Below are 11,771 nucleotides of genomic sequence, written 5' to 3'. Positions count from 1 at the left end.
CATGCACTGAGTCTACACCATAGGAAGCAGAGACAAGTATAGATTTCACGAGATATTGATGTCTCGAGGGCAAAGATGTCAGCGAACTTCAGGTGAATCACCATGCAGCCCGAGCTAAATCTTTCCAGGAAGTGGCTCCAATATGGAGTTAACATATTTCCAGCATACAGTGCTGTGAAAAAGTTTTTTCACCGTATAGATTTGTTTTCTTTTTGTTTTGTTTTTATCATACTGAATTGATTCAAATAAAATTTAATACAAATACAATGAAATACAAATTTGCACTCAAGTAAGAATAGGACTACTTCAAAAATATAGCATTTGGTTAAAAAAAAAAACGAAAACGTCTATAACCAATATTTACAGTAGGTAACATATGTAGCAACATTGCAAAGTTGCAGTGACAACATTTACTCTGCTAATATTTGCAGTATGCTCACTTTACCTGCAAATGGCACAGCAGGCTCAGCAGATGGAAAACAACCGAACAACAAAGCTTGTGAAAAAAACAAGAGGCTTCACTTCAACATAAACTGTAGGCTTGTGTCTAATGCATTTTACTTAAAACATGTTTGTTCATCATTTAGTGAAGTCAATCTCAGCAGATAGAAATTTTGCTCAAATAAGAGTAGCAACACTTCATAATACTAATACTCAAGTAAAAGTCCAAGGTAAGGTGTCATAAAATACTCATAAAAACACAGTTTTTCCAAAATGTTAGTTAAGTAAATAGTTACAATCCATTTCTGCTCGGTGGACATTTTATTTCAGGTTCAGGTTTTGATGCAGCCCAGACGGTGACACAACAACCACATGTTTGAGTGTTGGCATGATGTCCTTCACTGAAATGATTTGCTTGTTTTATGCAAGTTGTAATACAATGCAAGAGGTGTATGGGGGTTGAGCAAAGTTTTATTGTTCTTTGATAAATCTAAATGCTGGAAAAGAGATTATCATGCTTCACATTACAACTACACATTTATTCATTTTCAAACTCTCTAGTTGTCAAGGTTTTTTTCTGAGTTATTATTGTAGCTTTGAAAATTTCAATATGCTGCTTTTGCACGTAAAAGCTCCCATGTTAGCATCGCCATTTGCAGATGCTGTGCGAGCCATAAATTAGACGTGGCCAGCGTCCAAACTGAAATGGATCAAGTGTAGCAGATTTCCACAAGTGTTACATTTTTATGCCTGCATGTTCCTGAGTGTTTTCAAAATTGTTTCATTTTCTGATAAAATTGGGTGGTTTGTATTTTTTTAGGAGTTTTTGTTCACAGTTATAGCGAAGAGATTGGAAAAAAAAAATAGTTTTCCTCAATTTCTAACATAAAAAAGAACTTTGTTTTGTTTGCTCTTAGATTTTTCCTCATGTTATTTAACTTAACTCTTTTCAGTAATCATCAACTATTTTGCTTTCAGTCTGCAAGACATTTTCCATTATTACTTTTTTTTCTTATTACAACATAAAGCTAAATGCCTGCTTTGAAGAACATATTAAAATTACATTATTGATTTCCTCATTTAATTCAATTTCTTTTTGTGTTTTCTTTGGTTCGCTCAAATTAAATTCTTTAAATGAAACATCAGAGACTCATATGCCGAGTTCAAAGAAAGCAAAAACCGCACAACAAAACCTCCGCATAAACTCACCATAATGGGATTTGAGGATTAGCCTCAAAGTCTGCTTTTCGTAATTCTAAATGTGTTGCTAAGTAACAGGTGGAATTAATTTCATTTCATTTGTGGAAAAAGTGAGGGTCAAAGAAATAAACAACACCATAGCAGAGTGCAAAATAGAAGGGGGTGTGCTGAAGGGGCCACTTTGTAGCATATGATAAGTGTTTATGCAGAGCACCAATTACCATCACCTAAATGAGAACTCTAATTACCGTGATCCTTTTAGTACCGGTGTACAAGTATGCAGTGGGAAGACGTAGTCATCACTGTAGCGTCTGATTAAAGCAGCTTTAACTTCCTCAAAGCTGAAAAAGAAAATTACAGCAGCAAAAAAAAGTTACAAACTATCACGACAACTTCAAATGATAACAAACGGATAAAGAATATGCAATTCATATAGACTTGAATTAACATTACGGCAAATTTGAACATAATATCACACTGTTAGCTGCAGTTTACGGTTAGTTTTTCTGGACATTTTGCTTTTAATTGGGGAAAAGCAAAAAGAGAACACAAAGATACATTTATCAATAGCTCCATCAATGGCTTTCTCCACGAAAAAAATAAAAAAATAACACAATAAAACACAGAAACACTAAGCTAGGAGTACGTAGCATGGGGTAGAAGCATGGGGTCAGTCATACCTGCCAAGGGAAAAGGCAAAGAGGGAACACACTGTTATTGTCAGCACTGGTTTCATCACTGCCTTTGTCCAGGAAGGAGACACAACTAAACACAGAAGAACTGAACTACAACTACTTAAGACAGACGATGCAAAGTTAATGCTGGCAATAGCTCCACCAATGATGATGTCCAGAAATAAGACACAACTAAACGCAGGAACACAGAGACAGCCACTTTCTATGGGGAAAAAAACGAACAGAGAAAATAAACAGTTCATAGCAAAACTCATCAAACCAGCCAACAACTCATTTACTTTACCTGTGTAAGCTATGCAGAGTCTCTAAAGGGATAAGCACAAGCTTGTCTACCTGTCACAGGGTACAAATGGAAACAATCAATGAGTATTATTTTTCATTTAACAATAAAGTTAACAAGAAAAGTGATCAGTATTTTTTGCACTTGCCTGTTGGAGAGAAATGTTAAAAGTCGCATGTGGATGCAGGCTCTTAATGATCTCACATACAGTCTTGAGCGAGCCCTCCAGTGGAGGGCCCACCTCATCAAGAGCCTTTCAGACCAATTAATAAGGAAGGATGTAAAAACCCTCCGTTTTTGACTTTTCTATTGAACAACCTCTACCTTTATTTCTGATATGTTTACACCTCTAAATGTCAGTTACAAGCAGCTGCTCCATAAGAAATAGCTGCTATTAAAACGTTATTTAAATACCACAATAAAGAATGAGGAATGGTTTTGATTTGAAATGAGAAGCTTTAGATTAATATTTTCCACTAACTGATTATTATTTTTATGTTTGGCCAATATTCAACAACCAGGATATCCTGGCGCCCAGTTTTATCGACTTTAATAAGGTTTGGTTAATATTTCTTTTTTATCATACAGACCACTTTTCATTGCTCCCTTTTACTCCCTAGTAATGGCCTTAATTATTAGTGTCATAAAATTCATGTCCCCTCTTTCCTTTCAACTGCAGAAAAGATCCTGATTCTGCAGGATGAACTGCTGCTCATCCTGATTCTGCCTTGGCATCTTTTGTCAACCTCGGTTCTGAAAACGTTTCCCTGTAAATGTTTGCCACATGCTTGATCACAGTAAAGGAAAAAAAGGTGCATTCAAGCAAGGGTTCAATACAATCAGCTGTAGTTTCTCTTAGATGATGTTTTGTTCATTTATATTTAAGATTTTTATGTGCAGCATCTTGTTATAATCAAATTGAATTGAAGCTGTTTATTAACTCAACTGATATAATTTCAGTTTTACTTTTGTCAGCTTGTTTTTTTTTTCTGTTATCTCCTAACCCTGTAATAAATTTGATTTTTTTTTTTTTATATATATTTATACCTTATTATTATCTCTATTTATTAGCCATTTTGGTAACACTTTATTTGAAGGGGGTTGAATAAGACTGACATGACACTGTCATAAACATGTCATGAACATCAATAAGCCTTCATGAATATTTATGACTGTTGTCATAAAGCGTCATTCGGTAAATTATGACACTTTTAATACAAAGTTGACATTATTCAAAATGTCTTTGTTATGACAACTTGACATTAACCAAGAAATCANGGTGCATTCAAGCAAGGGTTCAATACAATCAGCTGTAGTTTCTCTTAGATGATGTTTTGTTCATTTATATTTAAGATTTTTATGTGCAGCATCTTTTTATAATTAAATTGAATTGAAACTGTTTATTAACTCAACTGATATAATTTCAGTTTTACTTTTGTCAGCTTGTTTTTTTTTCTGTTATCTCCTAACCCTGTAATAAATTTGATTATTTTTTAATATATTTATACCTTATTATTATCTCTATTTATTAGCCATTTTTTTGTCCCTGCTTTTTCTAAGCTTGGTTAAAGATTTTAAGCCCTTTCGTTTTTGCAGTCTTGTGTTTTTGTTGCCAAAGCTTTGAAGTACACCATCAGCCTCCCTATAAGCTTTGATTCCATCCCCACCCCTCTCTCTCCTATTGCATCATCGGCCCGCCCAAAGCAAAAATTGCTTTTTTTTTTTTCTGTTGTAAACTGTGCTCATGAATTAAGAGTAACTTGGGGCAAGGTTTCAGATTCCAAACACATTTAATCTGAAATCAAAATAACGGAGGAACCTTTTGAACCATCATCTTTTTTTTTACTAAATTATGTTTACTTCCAATATGCAAACGACATACCCCATTTATTTTCAATTCCTCAAGTTGTAGAAAGTTTGCCCCAACCTTTCGATAAATCATTTTATTTTGACAAGCTGCCTTCATTAACTATAAAAACCCCTTGAGTGTTGAGACACTCAGCAGAATTTAATAGACAGCAAGATCAATATCAATGGAAGGAAGTTGGTGGAGAAAACCATCAAAAATGAGAGGATGAATGTTAAATACTTAAAAGAAAAAATCTGAAGTGAAGTTCAGGTGTAATATTATATCTGCTGTAGATAACTGTCCTAACATCTAAGTACTCAGTAGTTTGTCAAAGATACTGAACCTAATGGTTAGTTTGAAAAAGCAAATACTAATCCTAAACTGAGAGGAGATTTTTGAAAATCTGAGATTGATAAAACAAGAACACAAGATTAAAGAATTATTGTTTACTTTTTGGGGCGTTATGAACACCATAAAATTAGACAAGCACAATAACCACAACATATAGACAAAAAAAAAAAAAAGCAGCTGGGGAAATAGAGATCATAAATATAGTTGTCAAAATAAATAACAATATTAAATAAGTTCATTTGGAAAGATAAGACAGACATTAAATAAACAATTCTATCTGCTAACACGTTACAGCCTTCATCCACGTGGTGTAAGAAAAACAATCCTGTTTTTTGATGATAAAGTGAATGACCAAAGACGGCGAGTGTCCTGAGCTCAGAGATATGAACCTGGAACGCTACTTCGCTTTAGTTGTCATACATTTGTAGTTATTTGAGATAAAACAATATTGCTGTTTAGGAAAAGGTTCTACAGTTTAGCTTTAAGGTTAATGGGCTTCTGCACTGTTGTCTGTTCATTGTGTTTTAATTCTCGTAATCTCTCTTTACTAAATTAAACCCTGATATTAATTCGGGATGGATTTTTTTTTTTTTTTTGATACAAGCTCACTGAAATCCAATTGAAAATTAATTAGAAAATTAATTTCTGTATCTGCACATTCAGCCAATTTGCATCACATAAACAATGATGAGCTGAAATGTCCTCGCCAAGTTCATAACAGTTCTTCTGTCAATGGAATAACAGCTGGAGGCAAAGACATGCTGGACCGAAAAGATGCTCACTTCTTTGGTTAAACACATGGAGTACAAGAAAAACACTTTTTAAAAATTAGAAGAATAAGGAAAAAAAAAAAAAAACATTTTAAGCTGTCAGCACCTTTTCTACTTTATTCAGAGTGTGGCTCCCTAATTCATTTTTCAGTAAGTACCAACAAAAATGCTAATGTGCAGAGCTGCTGTCACATCTGTTCAAACTGGCTTTGTAGATCAAAACCTGGTCTGCAGGTTCACTAAAGGGAGCTCCTGCAAGCACAAACAGAAACCACCATCTAAGCCAGAGATATTTCGCAGTAGGGGGATAATAAGGCTGTGCTGCTTAAGTTAGTGGGTTTTTAGCTCCTGCACAGATTCACATCCTCGTCTGACACTAGAGCTACTTGTTTTAAACATTGCTAGTTTGCATTTGTGCCCTCATTCCTTATCTGTGGGCACAGGAGCAGAGGATTTGTCTCTCTGAATGAATGAGCTCAATAAACCTGTCACAGCTCAGACTACTTGACTTTGTATTGACTCAGGTTATAGGGATCAATCCTTTTTATTAGCTTCCATTTGGCTTTGCTTTACCCACACATGACGAAACCCAATAAAACACAATGTCACCTTAAATAATTGTTGTACCTCTGAGCTGATTTAACCTGTATCATATGTACCAAAGAAAAAGGAAATTTGCAGAAATTCATTCTGTAATTTCTATATAAATAGTCATCACCATTCAGATTTTGTTCTTCTTGTTTTTGTTTTTTGGTCACACTTAATTGGTCCGGATAATCAGACGTTTTGACCACAAACACAGATAACTTGAGTAAACACCAAAGCAGTTTTCAAATAGTGATTTATTGAATTAAGAAAAACTCATTATTAAAAGAAAAAGGTTATCCAAAGCAGCATGTGAGAAGTAATTGTCTCCATAACTTGATAAACTGGTTGTGCCGCCCTCGCCAGCAACAAATGCAATCACTGATAACTGGTAGCAAGTCTTTTATCTTTGTGGAGGATTTGTTTTCTCACTTTTCTTTGCCTAATTGTTTCATTTCTGCCACATTGGAAGGTTTTTGCACATGGTCAATTTAAGGCCATGTCAAAACGTCTTAATAAGAATCAAGACCATTTTTGGATATCGTTAGCCTGGTTAATATTGTCAAACAGATTCTAAGGTTTGAATAGCCTGTCTTTAGTGTAAATAAACTCATCCACCTAAAAGTGCGGCATGTCTAAACCAAACGTTTGGACTTTGATTTGTTGTTGCATTGATCATGAATACTTTGAGATGTGCTACACAAATTTAAGGTGTAAAAGGCTGCAGGAGAGTGCAGGCATTATAAAAACTGCAGCTACAAATTCTGCTACAACTGGTTAAATGCTTTCATATCACATAAATTGTGTAGGTTTCACATCATCATCTGATTGTGTGTCTTCTCTTCTCTTAGGGTTGTTCATTTAAAAGAAAAATCAATGGGTAGATCCTATCCAGAGTCCAAACATTAGTCTGCATCTACACTTCAGGTTGTGCACTAGCTACAGACAACAAATCTAAGCGTTAATTTAACAGCACATTAGCAGCACACAGGGCACTTTGTCAAATTTCAATTTTTCAGAGCAACGCTAATGGGGCTGACGAGTGATAGGACGATGGTGGTCGATGGGTCCTTGGGGGGCTGTTTGGGATGTTAGCGCCTCCATTTATCAGGACAGTTGCTTTGAGATCTTTGAGTGGCAGCCAAGCATGTCGAGGCACAGAAGACCAGGCCGCTCTTCCAGATTGACTTTTTCAGTCTCAAGCCTCAAAGATTGATCTATGCTACAGCCTGCCAAGACCTTGGTGGGAAGATTGTAAAAATAAATTGGATCTATTCTTTCGAGGAAAAAAAAGACTCTCACGGTTTTGGGGGAAAGACAATGATTAGAAAAGACACAGAGAGAGAGGGAGAGAGAAAGAGAGGAAGAGGGGACGGATAATACTTTTATAAATTATTTCCTAAAGGTGTGTAGGCTCCGTTTGAATACATGCACACACACACCGAACATATACACTTTGAATTGATTCCTATTCATTTCCCTTTCTTTTCTGTAGCCCAACCTTAACACCAACCCCACCCCTGACCTAAACTCAATACCCACCCAACCCACAACCCAGAAACAGCATTTCTTCTTATGGGGGCTGGGCTTTGGCCCTTAAGTTGCAGTGGATCCTCACAAAGTACCTTCACATTTCTGCTGATTCATTCTCTTTTTAATGCATTTAAAAATAATTTCAATGTGAAATCTATATTCAAATACGCGGAAGAATTATCTATTACTTCTTCATGAATCCTAGTGAAGTTTCACAGCAGTGGCCAGGCTGCTAAAATTACTCCAACAGCGCATCGACGACCCTTCAGAAGTCACAATACATGCCAGAACAACACCGAGAGCACTACAGACATCACTGGCTGTAATGTTTGCTTTCAAGATTCAAAATAAGTAATAAACTGGGATAAAGTGATGTCCACGAGAGTGTTGTCACACACAAAAAAAAAAAAACACTGCTGCTGGAAAAGAACACAAAGAGCTGTCTCACATGTCAAAAAAAAAACACTGCGAAGATTCTCAAGATGTTTGAGAAAATATTGGACTGACAACAGATATGGAACTTTTTAGAAGGTGTATGTCTCTTTGCATCTGGTATAAAACTATCACAGCATTTCAGGAGGAGAACAGACAATTGTCCAGACTCCAAACAAGGCACAGTTATTGCAGTGATCTGGAGTAGTTTTGTTTTTTCTTTGTTTTTGTTTTTTTTTTTTAAATAACTGTTATTTATTGTTAGCCTGCCATTCGTTCACCACTGTTCAATGTTTTCTCTGTTCTGGGAAATAATTTTTCGCTCAGGGATAAACAAAGGTAAAATAAGGAATAAAAAGATAACTTTTTTTTATTTGGAAGGATGTAGGTTAAGCACATTATTTAAAAAGGTTCCTGGTAATGTTGTGTGACCTGTTGTGAGAGCAGCTGCAGACATCTATTGCCTTTGACATTAAGGGGCTAATGGCATCACTGCTGTTACATCCAGCTACAGCAGCACAGTAACACAGCAGAGTGAAACAGACACAAACACAATCTCTATTCCAACAGAAATCACTTAGAGTAATTTGTTATAAGCTCTCCTAATATTAAATATAATAAAAAAAATCTGCTGCACTAATTGTTACGTATTCCACCAGATATAAATCTCAGACCTTGCAGAAAAGAACAAGAGTTGCTTTTATGGTGTAATTTTTTGTTTCTTAATTATGCTGGCATAATCTTGACTTAGGTTACAAATGGAGCAACTGCAATTGATAGAAGGAAAGGGGAAAAAATCCTCCTATCATAAAGACAAACACCAATAATCAACAATGCACACATATATAAAGTCACTTATATATGTGTGCATTGTAAGAAACATGTTGCCTTATAGAGAGCATATCAGCTACAGCTTTAATCATTTTGTGAGACCAATTTATTTGTATTGTCATGTTTTGTTGTTGGGGACCCAAGTAGAGGGGCAAGGCAGCAGGAAAGTGGCGAGTCGAGATGATTTCCATAAACAGAATGGACCGGAAACAGCAAAGTGCTGACACAAAATATGACTTGGAGTAACTGAACCAAGGAGCAGATAAACTTTGAGCCCGGCATTACGTGCAATTTGCAATTATCAGCAGGATTTTGTTTTAGATTTGCCTTAAAACAGCATCAGCATGTGTCATTTCCTGGACATGCACATCTCAGTTTCCGGGGTAAATTTTAGCCAAACTCAACTTCATCTGAATTTCTGATTCCTTCTCTTATAATTGTCTTGAATTAAATCAATTAGAAATTCATTAGAGTCACATTCATTGCTTTGGCAAATGATTTAATTATGTTCTGTAAATGAGGCGTGAAAGACCTTTTAAATGGGACCTTGTCTTATCATTTTTCTTCAATTACTTCAGTGATTCAGCTAATCTATTTTGCACTTGCCAAATTATCTAATGGAGCTTAGAAAATCAGAACATTTCATGTGGTGTCAGGTGAACGCACAATCTGCAAAGCTGATCTAATTACTGTCCTGTAAAATTTAAATAGGATTATACAGTACTGGATGTGGCGATAACACTCAGCTCCCCAGTGGACAGAACTCCAATTTCCATGAGTTTCTCACTGCAAAAAATGGATTCATTTCACACATTATCTTTACATCGTCATCACAAAATGTGCCTTTATAGTTTTAGATTGTATTGGGACATATTGTGATTCAGCCTACATAGTTTCATACTTGGATTGTGCCCCTCATTATTGTTAATGGTTGTTAAATCACTTCCTCGACAGCTGCAGTCTTTATGCTTCATGATATTTCACTTCATCAGTTCGCATCGTTTCAACATTTACAATTAAATCAGGAAACATTTGATTTTAAAAATACTGTGCGTAAAGCATCACATCAAAGCTGTAACACAGTTGCTGCGCAAATTGGGTGTGATGTTATTTATTGTTTAAACATTTTTGTTTACTTTTTTTCTTGTCTACATGAGAAATTCAAAGGCTGCTGTATATATAAAATGCATAAGCAAGACAAAAAGTACTACATAGTTGTCTTGCTACCGTCCTCAAATCCAGTAAAATTAGTATCAATCAGCTGTGCCATGTCTGTGCTTCTGTCATTGTAAAGATATTAGTAAGTCTCCAGAGGTCATCAAAGGTTAAGTGTGCTCCGTTTATGCTGGTTTGTACTGATAAACTTTTTCGATTGTGCTCCTGTTGTTTTAACGATANTAAAGCGGCTCTCTGATCAGAACTACCTCATTGCAACGCCTGAGCGCAGAAAAACCACGCAGTTGTGCCACGTGAATTTGCTAAAACCATACTATACGCGCTGAAGCAGGCTGCTTATATCCCGAGGATGCGCTGGGCCTGGCGAATCCTGGTCCCGCCCCTTCTGCTCCGCCTCAGGACAAAACACAATAACTGATGGACGTCACACCAATTTATTTGTATTGTCATGTTTTGTTGTTGGGGACCCAAGTAGAGGGGCAAGGCAGCAGGAAAGTGGCGAGTTAAGATGATTTCCATAAACAGAATGGACCGGAAACAGCAAAGTGCTGACACAAAATATGACTTGGAGTAACTGAACCAAGGAGCAGATAAACTTTGAGCCCGGCATTACGTGCAATTTGCAATTATCAGCAGGATTTTGTTTTAGATTTGCCTTAAAACAGCATCAGCATGTGTCATTTCCTGGACATGCACATCTCAGTTTCCGGGGTAAATTTTAGCCAAACTCAACTTCATCTGAATTTCTGATTCCTTCTCTTATAATTGTCTTGAATTAAATCAATTAGAAATTCATTAGAGTCACATTCATTGCTTTGGCAAATGATTTAATTATGTTCTGTAAATGAGGCGTGAAAGACCTTTTAAATGGGACCTTGTCTTATCATTTTTCTTCAATTACTTCAGTGATTCAGCTAATCTATTTTGCACTTGCCAAATTATCTAATGGAGCTTAGAAAATCAGAACATTTCATGTGGTGTCAGGTGAACGCACAATCTGCAAAGCTGATCTAATTACTGTCCTGTAAAATTTAAATAGGATTATACAGTACTGGATGTGGCGATAACACTCAGCTCCCCAGTGGACAGAACTCCAATTTCCATGAGTTTCTCACTGCAAAAAATGGATTCATTTCACACATTATCTTTACATCGTCATCACAAAATGTGCCTTTATACTTTTAGATTGTATTGGGACATATTGTGATTCAGCCTACATAGTTTCATACTTGGATTGTGCCCCTCATTATTGTTAATGGTTGTTAAATCACTTCCTCGACAGCTGCAGTCTTTATGCTTCATGATATTTCACTTCATCAGTTCGCATCGTTTCAACATTTACAATTAAATCAGGAAACATTTGATTTTAAAAATACTGTGCGTAAAGCATCACATCAAAGCTGTAACACAGTTGCTGCGCAAATTGGGTGTGATGTTATTTATTGTTTAAACATTTTTGTTTACTTTTTTTCTTGTCTACATGAGAAATTCAAAGGCTGCTGTATATATAAAATGCATAAGCAAGACAAAAAGTACTACATAGTTGTCTTGCTACCGTCCTCAAATCCAGTAAAATTAGTATCAATCAGCTGTGCCATGTCTGTGCTTCTGTCATTGTAAAGATATTA

The sequence above is a fragment of the Poecilia formosa genome, unplaced genomic scaffold (assembly GCF_000485575.1).
Source record: "Poecilia formosa unplaced genomic scaffold, Poecilia_formosa-5.1.2 Scaffold156, whole genome shotgun sequence".
In the NCBI taxonomy this organism is placed as follows: Eukaryota; Metazoa; Chordata; class Actinopteri; order Cyprinodontiformes; family Poeciliidae; genus Poecilia; species Poecilia formosa.
The sequence above is the reverse complement of the archived record's forward strand: the minus strand, read 5'-3'. Positions refer to the sequence as shown.